The 14,242-nt window shown below is 41.0% G+C and overlaps 1 long non-coding RNA gene across 1 annotated transcript in view; it reads left to right on the top strand.

The window, feature by feature from the left end:
- Positions 1–10,930, top strand: part of LOC129186475 (uncharacterized) — a 65,295-nt gene extending 54,365 nt beyond the window's left edge. Inside the window, exons 5-6 of the long non-coding RNA XR_008572244.1 lie at positions 1,421–1,660; positions 10,204–10,930. This is a non-coding gene — a long non-coding RNA (uncharacterized LOC129186475). The remainder of the gene's footprint in view (positions 1–1,420; positions 1,661–10,203) is intronic.
- The last annotated feature ends 3,312 nt before the right edge of the window (positions 10,931–14,242 follow it).

The raw sequence follows: 14,242 nt of genomic DNA, 5'->3' as shown, positions 1-14,242 counted from the left end.
CTAACTTGCATGTTTTTTGAATGTAGGAGGAAACCGGAGTACCCAGAGAAAACTTCTTGTTCAACTTTTCCACCATAACGTCATTGAAATTTTTCGGCGTTATTTCGAGTATTTCAAAAGCTGAACTGTACTGTGTACTGATGTGTACTTTCCAAGTTAAAAAGACAGATTTAACTGACTCGTATTTGTGACTGTATTATGCTTTTAGACAGTAAAATAGTGCCTCATATTTCCTCATATGTCACCTGGCATACTGCAGACCAACCACAGCACATCCTGTTTTGATGCCTGTAGAGTCCCTGAGGACCAGCGACAGGGCAGGTATGGCGGTCCAAAAGCTCATTAGAAGATGGAGCAAATGAATTCTCGTAGGGATCTTCTCACCGTGCAAGGCCAACAACAACAACAGCAGCAGCAGATGTCGCCTGTCGGAAAGCTCAAAGTTGTCGCTTAATTAGGCTTTTCTTTGGTTCGTATAGCATGAGAATGCGCGGAGGTGTGCAAAATGTCAGCATGCAGAATAAAGACAAAAAACCCTCAAGGCAAAAGTGACTTTATCTATGTGACAATCTCACTCACAGTTTGCATAGTGGGTGATTGTTCAGGAGATAACTGCTTTAGCATGCTTTATGCATGCTCATCCATAAGGTATCGCTGCATAATTGCGGTGACTATATTTAGATGGCGGAGTGCAGTACAAGCTGCAAGGAGGCAGCATTGATGTTGGGTGTAGCATAGGGGATGTGAGAACATTAGCATCTCTGATTACCTCTGCCAAGTGTGGTTTTGATCTCTGTTTCCTGTTTGTTTTTGCAAAAACTATATGAATAATTTCCATGACACTTTGCATCTACAAAGGAAGAACCCATTCATTTTTGGTGAGCATCTGGAATATTAGATTAATATTTTATTTGTCACAATTTTAACGATGGAATGTTGGCCCCATCACATCCCATTTTTGTTTGAGTGCTCCCAAAAGGACAGTGGTTCATCATCCATAACTCTCATTACATTTTTGGTTTGTTAAAGGTCAAATCCAGGAGTTATTTTTTCCTAATGGTTCTAACATTGTCACATTTCTCAGTGTTCTTCTAAAATTCAGCTCGCTTAACAAAAGTCCATATTTTGACTAGTCGAAATTCAGGTGGAAAGACCACAATTTCCCTTAATTCCTAATTATGTTCTAATCTAATGAATTAATTGTTTTGCAACCCTGGTAAGATCTGTCAAATTTTACATTTTGTCTGAGTTTTTAGAAAATTCTTCTATGGATGGTAAAATTGGATGCTATGTGCATTAGATTCTTCTGGTTCTTGTAGTGTGGCTCATTGTGAGCTCATGTTGTGATGCATCTTGATAAAACAGAAGCGCTGGGAAAAATCTCATACTTAACATTGTGTCCTGTTTTTTTTGTCTTTAGGGAAATCCTTCTTCCACTTCCTCTTTGGCACCATTGCATTGCTGTCACTGAGCGGAAATCCTCATTATGCCAATTAAAGGCTGACATCAACACTGCGGCCTGCAGCACGTCGTGACTGCGAGCGCCGTGAGCTTGACGGCGGGTATTTTCCCACAGCTGCGTACTCCCTCCCTCTGTCTCTCTGATGTCATCTCCACTGACCTGGATCGTCCCCTCAGGCCGGCCCACGCCACACCATGGGTAAATATTTCAATGCACAAGGGAGGGGCGTTGTCACAGATGCAGTTCCTGATCAGGGCCATAAGCAGGTGTAACATTTCATCAGTCACTATGTGAGAGTAAATGTCAGGATGAAAGTTTAACACAGCTTTGATAGAACCTTCCGTCTCCAACACACACACATCATTAGCAGCAGCTATGTGGTTGTTACTTGTGTAAAACTGTGCAAATGTTTGTGTATCTGCAACCCATACATGAAAGCAAGTGGGTGAACACTCCAACACTCGCTTGCATCTTCTTTTCCTCTGGCAGAGAATGAAAGTCCAAAAAGTAGGATATAATTCTGCTTTGCATATGTTGTGCCAGTGTGTGTATGAATGCATGTTGGTGCGTACGTGGAGGGGGTGCAGCTGCCGTGCTCATCGAGCTGTGAAATTTGTTCTTAAACTGTTAATTTCACAGCCTGGAATATGCACGACGTGGAAATTCACTTTGAATCAGCGCAGACTCGGGTGCTACTGCCTTTACCATGGTTATCACGAGCATGTGCAATGCGGTTCTATTCTTTTTTTGGCCATAATAATCAATAACAGGGCAGATATAGACAACCATTCACACACATTCACAGCTACGGGCAAGTTAGAGGCAGTGATTCTCAACTCGTGGGTCCTGACCCAAAAGTGGGTTATGGAGCAGTTCTCAGCGGGTCGCGGGTCCTTTGCCTGGGGAAAAAAAAAATAATGTAATGACCTGATGTATGTGAATACACCTCGCGTTCCTGCCTATGCTAGCCGCTTGCTACCCCATCAAGAGGTGTGTGCCTTTTTTATAGGCGACTTTGTCAAGCTTGAACAGGACTGGAAGGACATTGATTGGGGACTTAACGTGCCTTCTATCTGACACACAGCTGAGAGAGAGAGAGAGAGAGAGAGAAAGTGAGAGAGTGAGAGTGAGAGTGAGAGTGAGAGTGAGAGTGAGAGTGAGACCCACCTCTGCAGCTCACGTTTTGTTGCAAACAGTCCCTTTTAAATATAAGATATTTGAGAAGTTTGAGTTGAAAACTTTCCGAAATTTGGGTCACCGAATCAGAACCAATCACCTGGAGGCATACAGCTGGTTTGTCATTGTCCCTTGGCATATTCTAAAAATAAAACAAATTCATTATGAGATATATTATTAGACATTACACAAATTGTCTTTGTTGCTTATAACACAAGGCTAAAGGCTTACATTGGCTCAAACCCTTGGACGGAGATTGATGTGCACCTCCCAAAACAAAACAGAGCTCTGATTGGTTGTTTTTTTAGTACATAATTTCCGTGTTTTTGACAAAAAGTCAGCCAAAAACAAAAGAAACAATGGGGAAAATTGAGCAGTGTACAATAAAAGTGACTGTTGTTTCACAAAAATTTGTTCCAGCTCGAACAGCGATTTGGATGTCGCTTCAGTCACCATTGTTCAGTACTACTACTACTACACAGGAAGCTAAATACCTAGTCAACAAGAGATGTGGGTGCTCACTCTCAGGAAAACACCTGGGATCTCCTGTCTCTGAGGCTGGCGTTCTAACAACTAATCTATTGTGTGGCCAATAAAACATTTAGTTAACTTAATAAGTGTCAATCAAAACTGAGCATTCATAAAGGCAGATTTTATTATATTATTGACGGCTCCTGTTAGTGTACCTAATGAAGTGTCATGAAGCTGTAAGTGTTGACACAGCAGAAACACATTTGTATCTTTTCCTCATGCATTTTCCAGTAAAGGTTGCATTGCCTCCAGGCCAACTCACTGTGAAAGACGTCATTTCCTGCTAAATGCCACTTGTATGCACATGTAATGCCTCCCACATTGTCCGTATCTCAGTATTCAGACCAAGAAGACTGCAAAAAAAAAAAGAGAAAAAAGACTAAGCTTGACCGAGCATATGCGTTCTGCTTATTGCACCAACATTTTAATCGAGCTCCAGCTTTGTGATTCCTGCGGGCCATGTTGCCAAAACGAGCCGCGCCTGCCACCTCGCCGCACTGTGATTTTGGCACTGTCATGGGGTTACATTCGTCAGCCCATCTGCTCCTTGATAACAACGCTTGTCACTTCCAAGTCGTGTCTCTCACGCTCGCACGCAGGATAATTAGCGGGGATGAAGTAATGCAGCAGCAAGGAACAAAATATACCTTTCTCAGATATGACCAGTGTATTGTCAGCGCAATGCAGTTACAGTTCATGTAAATCTTCTTAATCATATCTATCTTAATTTTCCCACACTAAACTAATAAAAATGTAAACATTTTTTCAAGCATTTAAAGAACTACAATACATTTAATTATGAAAGTGTACAGAGTCGGGGCGTAACGGTACATGTATTCCTAATTGGATTTTTTGGTACAAAACATTTGATACATTATAACACACAACACACATTGTGAAGGAGAGGAAGTATAACTGGCTCGCGATGCAGTCTACACCGTCAACAAGAAGAAGTCTCAAACAGAACGCAGGCACTGTGGGGTGTTAAAATCTCCTGTTTGGGAACACTTGGCCCTTCTAGTGAAATCTGTAGACGGACAAAGACAAGTGGATAAGGCAAAAGCAGTGTGCCGCCTTTGTTCGGTAGAGATGGGGAATGGGGCTACAAGTTGGAACTATTCATGCTGCACTTCAGCCGATAAGGAAATGTCATTTACTAAAAATGAAATAATCGTTCACACTGTTCACTGTTACTGTTGCACTTGTTGGCATCGCTGTGCTTTCCCCAAATCTGGCCAGCCAGGGGAGTTCAATCTGGACACTGGATGAATTTTGAAAGTGTGGGTGTTCACAGAATATAATATCCAGGGAGATGCAGCAGCTTTGAGAAAAATAAAGAAAAGCGTATTTTTCAAACCTGTCAAGATAACTCATGTTTAAATGTTTTGTTTACAGAATATGTTTACGTATTTGTACTCTACTTTGTTATATTCTAGCATGTCGTAAATAAAACATTCATTCATTCATTCAAAAACAGGCAAATTGAATTGAGTGCCACACAATAGGCTTCAGAAATATCTGCTTTGTGGGTGGTAGTAGTAGTCTTTGGATTGTTTATTTAACTCTATTATTATTATTTATTTAACTCATTAATATAAACCTATTTAATCCAACTTTCTGCTAAAATTACAATAATGTATATGGCCAATGATACTATATAACCACAGTATGAGCTTTTAACCCCCAAAGATGTATTCTATATACAGTGGTATGAAAAAGTGTTGGCCCCCTTGTTGATTTCTTCTTTTTTTGCATGTTTGTCACACTTAAATGTTTCAGATTATCAAACAAATTTAAACAGTCAATATTAGTCAAGACAACACAACTGAACACAGAATGCAGTTTTTAAATGAAACTTTTTATTAAGGGAGAAAAAAAACAAACCAACATGGCCATGTGTGAAAAAGTGATTGCCCCCTAAACTAATAACTGGTTGGGCCACCCTTAGCAGCAACAACTCTTCCAGCGCTGTGGAGGAATTTTGGCCCACTCATCTTTGCAGAATTGTTGTAATTCAGCCACATTGGAGGGTTTTCCAGCATGAAGCGCCTTTTTAAGGTCATGCCACTGCATCTCAATAGGATTCATGTCAGGCCTTTTACTAGGCTACTCCAAAGTCTTCATTTTGTTTTTCTTCAGCCATTCAGAGGTGGACTTGCTGGTGTGTTTTGGATCATTGTCCTGCTGCAGAACCCAAGTTGGTTTCAGCTTGAGGTCACAAACTGGACATTCTCCTTCAGGATTTTTTGGTAGACAGTAGAATTCATGGTTCCATTTATCACAGCAAGTCTTCCAGCTTCTGAAGCAGCAAAACAACCCCAGATCATCACACTACCACCACCATATTTTTCTGTTGGTATGATGTTCTTTTTCTATAATGCGGCGTTACTTTTTACGCCAGATGTAATGGGACACACACCTTCCAAAAAGTTCACTTTTTCACATAGGGTTATGTAGGTTTGTATTTCTTTCTCCTTTTAATAATAAAACGTTTAATTTAAAAACTGCATTTTGTGTTAAGTTGTGTTGTCATTGACTAATATTTACATTTGTTTGATGATCTGAAACATTTAATTTTGACAAACAAAAAAATGCAAAAAAATGAGAAATCAGGAAGGGGGCAAATGCTGTTTCACACCATTATAAATGCACAATATATCCCTTTTTTAGTATGGACTCATAAGCAAAGTTTGTGCCTTTGAGTTTGGTTGTCTTTGTAATGAGTATTCACTTAATCACTTAATGGATACTGTGATCGTTCTTTCACAAATAATTTCCCTTCTCTCTGATTTTGATTCGTTTTAGATTTAAAAGCACAACAAAGCACATGACTTCAATGGAATTGAAGTGATTCCTAGACGGCACGTATTGTCTCCTGATTTTCTGTGCCCGTTCGCTGCCTCTTTTTGCTCCAACGCCAAAATATATACGACCACGGAGGGTCCGCAATCAATTGTTATTAGCATTCAGGTCCATACAACTCCTCCACACAGAGCTGCTGTCTCTTCTCAGGTCTGATATAAAGCAATAGTCCAGTGCTGGACGGGTTTTCTTCTGAAGACAATTCATTACGCTGACAGGGTGTCATACAGGAAGCAGAGCTTGCTCTTCCCTTGGGGCAGTTTTTAATCCAGGAGGCTGCATCCTTTTTTTCTGACCTGCCTGCTCCATGGCTACGACCATCACGTTTCACTGTTGGAATGTGGATTGCAATAGCAACCACACCTGTCTTGATGCTGTTCTCTCAACTTGGCATCTCCCTAAATAGGTTGTGACTCTATCAGTCTGTACACAACTGACAAATTCTTTCAGCTTCTTTCAAGACACAACACAACACAAAACATACATGACTTCATTAACACAAAGAGCCTTTGCCATTAAAATAAAATAAAAAATACCCTATTTAGGTTTTGGGGAAAGCCTGATGAAGGCAGAGTTTATTCTACCCAGCAGGCGCAACAAAATGAGAATAGTGTTGCTCGAACTTGTTATCATGGTCATGTCAAAAGGTTTTCAGCTGTCTACCTCAGGGGTCTCAAACAAGCACTGCAAAAGCATGATGGGAGCTGGCGTCACGCCTATCGCTGGGGGTGCTTCCTGCTTTCCAGCATTCTTTGCGGCACTTGTTTTGTAAAAATTCGCTAAACTTAAATTTTTAGAGTTATCGCTCTTATTTCTTACCCTCCACTAGTAGTAATAATTGTCTTGTGTATGCGTTATCGACCGGTTGTGTGTTAAGTTGCTGTGTGATATCTTATGACACCATGAGTCAGACTTACATTGAGCAATGACCTCCTGTTCGAATGAATACTTCATGTGGCACAGCCTCACACAGCGGCCCCCAGTTGAGTTGAGTTGAGACCCCTGATCTACCTCAAAATCATTAACAAGCACCAATTGTGCTCACTTCTCTGTGGCAACACGGGTTTGGAAGTCTAGCAGAGAGAGGAAACTGAGACTCGGTAGGCACCTAATCAAACACATTCGAAGGGCTTAACTCACAACATACTAAAGATAAAAATAATCCACAAACAGCACTTAAATACCTTGTGAACAGTGGCCTCACCTTGGCCACCACATTTTTCATTGAGGTGGCCAAGGTGAGACCATTACTCACATACGGGTGGCGATAATTTGATACCTGAATTGTTTAGATGGCCAGTGGGGTGGCCAGAGAGTGACCGGGGTGGCCACGCCCACCACTGGCCACCTTGTAGCTCCGCCACTGATTGTGAAACATGTTAATTTACACACATTAACTCTGCATTGAACCCCTACAGGAAGCCTTTTTCACCACAGTGCCATCTGCTGGACTGCCAGTGCACATTTCAAATGGCGTGTGCGAGAAAGTTGTGTTAAAAAAAAGCAAAGCTAAACAAGCATCTGACTGTGTGTAGTCATGTTGCATCTGCAGCCTGTCTGAAGCAATCGCAACATTGAGGCACAGACCTCGGCAAGATGCTCCTTGTCATTCCTCCAGCACGCTCAGAGCATGTCACGTTTCTCGTGCGTGTCGTCATGCAACAGCAGCTGCTCATGTTTCCTTGTTGGCGAGGCTGGCGCATACATGTCAAAATAAATCTTTTACACATCCAGTGTTGTAACATTGCACGTCTAAGTATTGATTCAAATTAAATTGCATTTAGATGCGAGGGTTTTTAATCAAATATGGACATGAAAACACCTCATTTAAATGCTGTGCAGAGGTCACTGATTATCACACTTTGCTCCAAATGAAGTCTTTAATAACTTGCCATATTTGGCAGGTTTAATTAACCAGAAAGTGTGTTAGACAGGTGTGTCCTCACTGACAGAACAATAACAATCATATATAGGTAATTGGGACTTTGAGCTTACCTTCATGCCCAAAACCAACGTTAATCATGCATGAAAGTCTGAGGAAAATAGATTTAAATTGTGACCAGTAGACCCAAAAATATGTGATTTATACAAGAGATCAACACTCAAAATCAACAGGCTTCTTGCTGAGATACGTCACTCATATGATTCATTCTCACATTGTAAAATTGTACCATGCACATAGAGGTAGTCCTCGGGTTACGTCCAAGTTCCTTTCCATGACTGTGATGTAAATTGGATTTTGGTGTAGGTCCAATCTTATACCTAAATTAGCTCTTAAGCCACTCACAGTCTACACAGATCACATGAAAGACAGAAAATCCATCCATCCATTTTCTTCCACTTATTCGCAGGAACATCAGTCTCAGTAGGGAAGCCCAGACTTCCCGGTCCCCCAGACGTCCCGGTCCATCGCTACCTCCTCCATTTCCACCGGGGGGGACACTAAGGTGTTCCCAGGCCAGTTGTAAAACAAAATCCCTCCACCGTGTCCTAGGTCTGCCCCAGTGCCTCCTCCCGGCTGGGCATGCCCAGAACCCCTCACTGGGGAGGCGTACAGGAGGCATATGGACTAGATCAGGGGTGCTCACACTTTTTTAGCCTGCGAGCTACTTTTAAAATGACCAAGTCCCAAAGATCTACTTACTACTCTAGACTGGTCGCCAGCCAATCGCAGGGCACATATAGACAAACAACCATTCACACTCACATTCATACCTATGGACAATTTAAGAGTCGCTAATTAACCTAACATGCATGTTTTTGGAATGTGGGAGAAAACCGGAGTACCCGGAGAAAACCCACGCACGCACGGGGAGAACATGCAAACTCCACACAGAAATGGCCAAAGGAGAATCAAACCCAGGTCTTCCAGATCTCCTGACTGTGTGGCCATCCCCCCATGGGTTATCATTAAAAATCAATAGGATAGTACTCCTCAGTGATGAATGGTGTCCTGTTTAGCGCTGAACATGCTAACACACTAATTTGTCTTTTAAGTTACCAGTTTCTACCATCTTGAGCCTAGGCAGACGTTTATTATTCAAAATCAATAGTGTTCCCGCTGTTCCATAAGCCATCAGACCAGTCCAGTGTGTCTAGGGTTGTCTCGCAAGTGCATTGACACAGAAGATCCCTGAAGTGTGTTTTTTGAAAAAAAACAAAAAACAAAAAAAACAACAGGATTCTGTATAAATGTGGCTTACAGGACTTAAATGATCACTGTTAAATTGATCAGATTGTATTAGTGGATGACATCTTGACCAGCTATTGGCTTACAGAGAAATCAAAATTAACCATGTTCATTTAACCCTTCACCTCAGCAAACTCTCATCACGTCAAATAAAAGCGCTGCATTATTTATGACCTTGGCCTTCACCTTGACTCCCGGTAGTGAATTATGTGGCAGCGTAATGATTTGGCTCTTGCAGGGACCACGGCCAATGTATGAGCATTTTATCAATGCTGGTCCCTCTTTCTCTCTCTGTGTGTGCCGTTATTGATCAGCTGGACTGCCAGCCACAACAGACAGTGAGAATGAATCCTTGCTTCTCGTTACTCAAACAGCAGTCTGCGCATTGTCACTTTCCATGGAGGACACAGACTGTCCACAAGTCTAAAAAAATGACAAATCTCCTCCTCCTCACTCAGACTTGTAGCTTAAAATGTTAACTTGCAAACTGATGCAATGTTTTTATAATGTTATGTCAGATTGATGCAAGAGTTTCAGCAAGCATTTTTATTACAGTATATGTTGTCAAGGGACAATACTCGGGGTGTCAAGAGACACTCACAAGACGAGACAGTACACGAGATTGGGTCTACCAGAATGAGATGAGACGAAATTTTTAAAATTACTTTTAAGAAAAGTAAAATGAAAAAATATGACAATATATTGCAATCTACAAATTTTATTTCTACTACCTTACCTTGCATAACTCCTCACGAGGCTACACTCTTGCCTACTCTCATGCCGTTGTTCTATAGAACAAACGCGCCAAGGTGCTGAAAGCAATGCACAAGATGCATCTTCTTCCTGCCTGTTTTGAGGCAGGAGACGAGGAAAGCAAACATGCATGTACATGGCAATATATTGAGGCCGGCAAAATTAGTGAGTTCACTTTCATTTATTGTGTGATGAATTAATTAATAATGAATAATTGTTTTATTTGCAGTTTTCTAACATGATAAGGAGCCCAAACACACCTTGCCTTTCTGAGGTGATGGAGTGAAGGTGAAGGTGAACATGATGGAGTGGCCACGTATGTCTCCTCCAGACCTGAACCCAATTGAACACCTGTGAGGCATCCGCAAACGGAAGGAACGAAGGTGGAGTAACACAAGGGCCCATATTCATCTTATATTGCGTCTTAGGCCTTAACAGAGCTCCTAAGGTGGCAAAATGTTAGGAGTGGCAAGGAGGACTTTTAAGAAGCCTCAGAGTGGAATAAACTAACAAAATGGCGGGAAGATGTAGAGAGAGGAGAGATATTTGCCGTACGCTAAACGACAGTGATTTAATAACACCCTACCGGCCTGATCGTGCAGGGATAATGTTTGTGTTGGACCTCATCAGGAATGAGCTTACTAGTGCCACCCAGCGTAGTAACACTATAATGCCTCAGATGAAAGTCATCACAACATTGCGATACCTGGCCACAGGTAAAATGCAACAATGCAGCAGTGATGACTTGGGTCTGTCACGACCCTCTGTCAGCAGAGTGACCAGCCAGACCATTATGGCGCTTTCACAGCGTCATATCGTTAGCAATCACAGGAATGGCTGACAGCTGAGTCTGTGTCCACCAATAATATCAAATACATTTAGTAGTAAATTACCAGCATGGACAGTAAACATAACAATAAGCACATCAATAGAATGGGCATTTGAATGTGAATGAAACAGCCGTAATTAATCAGTCATAATTAATTTAATTTTTGCTGAGTTTCATCATCATGACATAAAATTAATGTCACGATTATACGTTTTATAAGTGGTCGGTTGATTTTACTGTCCATTCATTACGAGGAGAACGGAGCGCATTGTTTTGTTTCTTTTTTGGTCTTTTCCCCTTTTTTTTAACAACCCATCACAGCTCTTAGAAGACTGTGTCATATTTAGCAACGGGGTCTACCACGCCTCCTCACTAAGATGAAAGTTTCTGTGCTCGCCTTGCTCAGAGTTGCTCTCAGGAACTTCCTTAATCACTCTTAAACTAAGATTCCTTGCGAGGAATTTTTAGACTAAGTCAGGAACTTTCTGAGAGGACTCTGAGAAGCTTTGTGAATACGGGCCAAGGTGTCTAAAGTCCACCAGCTCCACCAGTGATGTCATCATGGAGGAGTGGAAGAGGATTCCAGGAACATCCTCTGCAGCTCTGGCAAATTCCATGCCCAAGAGGATTAAGGCAGTGATAACACCAATTTACTGTGAAGTGCTCTCACTTGTGTTGCCATATTTAAACAATAATATACAACAATAATAAACAGAACAATACATAACAATAATAAACAATAACAGCTGTGTTTACTCATTAAACTCAGTAAATCTATACTGCTATACAAGCTGTACACTGACTAAAGTAAATCCAGCTTTAGTTTCTATATTATTTGCCCTTGACAAGACATCATAAAACAAATTCCTTGCAGCTTGCAACGTGTAATGTGTAACTTGTATTGGATGGAATGTTGCAACCAGTGAGTGTGTACGCTAATACTGTAAGCATGCTATAATGTGCATTTCTGCATAATTCAAAGGAGGGCTACAATCTGTGAAAGTAGCATGGCTGATGACAGTAAATAACCTGCAGCGTATTGACGGTTCAGAGCGTGGGAATTTACGTGGTGGGATTCCTCTCGCTCTCTCTGGCCCTCTGATGTGTTCTATCTCGTAAGAGTGTAATCAGAAAAGCGCTTCCCTGGCATTTAAATGTCCCTCGACTGCCATCAATTCTTCTTCTCTCGGCATCCAGCAAATGAAAACAGAATTTACTTGCGATCTGGAGTCAGACCCTGAGCGACGAGTCTCCATCATCCATGCACAGTGCAACATACATGAAGCGTGACCTAAATAGATAACGGAATAAAGGAAACGGATGATGTGTCTATAGTGTTGTTGTGTTCAAATGAAAGTGTCTTTTCAGAGTCTAAGCCCTTTATTTGGCTATAGGCGTAAGTAGCCTTGCGCTCAACACACACACACACACACACACTCAAGAGTAAAACCCTCCTCCGCTTTAATCCTGATATGTAGCATAATTCATTCCTCTGCGGGAATGCAACCACAAAGTCTCTAAGTCGACTTTACTCCTGCACAAGCTGGAGCGGAAGTTATGTAATATCTTCAACTCAAAACTACTTTTTTTCTCTTTAAAAAAAAACACACTCCATGTTTTGGTTGCCATGGTGACAAACTCCAGACACAACTTACTTCTCGCTTGCCTGTTTCTTTTCAAGCTGACTGACATATCAGTACTGACATAATAATGAATTTGATCGAAGGAAAGCTTTTGTCACTAAGATATATAGCTCAAACTGAATGAAACAACACTAGAACATCATAGTGTGTTATTTACTTATGTGCAATATTTGTATTTTATTGTAGATTTTTTGTAGGTATTATTAGCAGTTAGTGGTTGTATTATGTTTAACGAGGGATGGATCAACTACAGGCAAAATTACCAATGCTTTTTTCAGTATTTCTCATTGGGATGGGATAATCTCTCTGAATGTTCTGAACTCCTGTTTCCACGCCAATGTCGCATTTAGCGTAACAATATACCGATTCAACGGCGCCTCTGCCTGTTCAGGTGAGTAGTGCACTCTATTTTGCTTCTAAACGTGATTAATCAACAGTCAACTCCACACAATCTACAACATTCTTAATGATCATTGAACCGTTTAATTGATAATTATTTCTATGCTTCACTAGTTGCCTGCTATTTCATTGTACTGTTACCATTGTTATCAAACTTGTCCTTGCTGATTGGCTTTGTTAAATCACATGGTTCTACTATCTTAAAGTGAGGCTTGTTTTTGATTTACCACCTATTGCCCCTTTTCCCCATAACAAGCTGCAACCTGCACCAACATACTTGCAGTTTCTTTTTTTCCTAGAAAGAGAGTAATATGCCTCTACTGTTATTTTGATCCTCTGCGACTGCAAGATTTACCCTCTACTACAGCACTCCTCTTTTTTTATTTGTATTTTTTCATTTTCAGTCCAAACGAGGTCAATAGGTTTTTGGAGATCAGTGCCATCCCTTTAAGAGGATTTTGTCAGTGTTGAGTGTTTTTGCCATATTTGGTAGTAGCACAAGCTCTGCTTCTCCTTTTACTTTCTTCTCAGCACATTGAAATGAATATATGCACAATAGACCCGTTTGAATCCCCTTTGGATTCATTAACAAATCCCCCTCCCTTTCCTTGCACACGTGTTGCTCACCCCAGACAATGTCAGCCGCCTTTGATGAAGCATGAAACAACACGGTGCTAACAAAGGCACACCCAGGACGCTTATTCAGCCGGATATTGTTAATACATGCTAGTGAGAAAAAAAGTAACATGCTTATTGGGCTTTGGGGTGTTTATGCAAATGAAATGAAGTGAATGATCTCAATGTTTGTATCTGTGCGTGAACAATATAGCAGATTGAATAGTGAGGTGAGGCTTTGCTTTCAGGACCAAGGAGAGCTACATCAGCAGGGCAAGACAACACAATCACAAGGAGCAAGCCCATTGTGCTGTCTTGCTTTCATCCATCTGCTTTAGAGAGTATGCTGACACCCGCTATCAGTTCACTTTTTTTATTAGGGTGTGTAACTCAAGGCCTGGGGGCCATATCTGGCCGGCCACATCATTTTCTGCAGCAAAATAATGCACACCAATAAGACACAGTTTGATATTTTGTCAAGACCATTTGTACTGCTTGCCAATGCACTTTTTAACTAAATATTTTAGATGTATACTTAAATATCTGCTTGGAACTATTTTCCTTGACTTCTAATTTCAAAATGAGGGAACAAAGCAAGTAACAAAATGCAGGGGAAATTTTATAATACCATAGGCTAATGCTCTAACAGATACAATTGGCCCATGATGGCATGTGGCCACAACATTATGTACACCTGCACCACCTGTATCACGCATTCTGCCCTTTCAAAGGTATTTTTATTATTAACTTTACAATATGTGTATTAGTGATGTGGTTATAGA

Source organism: Dunckerocampus dactyliophorus, chromosome 8 (genome assembly GCF_027744805.1).
Source record: "Dunckerocampus dactyliophorus isolate RoL2022-P2 chromosome 8, RoL_Ddac_1.1, whole genome shotgun sequence".
Taxonomy (NCBI): Eukaryota; Metazoa; Chordata; class Actinopteri; order Syngnathiformes; family Syngnathidae; genus Dunckerocampus; species Dunckerocampus dactyliophorus.
The sequence above is the reverse complement of the archived record's forward strand: the minus strand, read 5'-3'. Positions and strand labels throughout refer to the sequence as shown.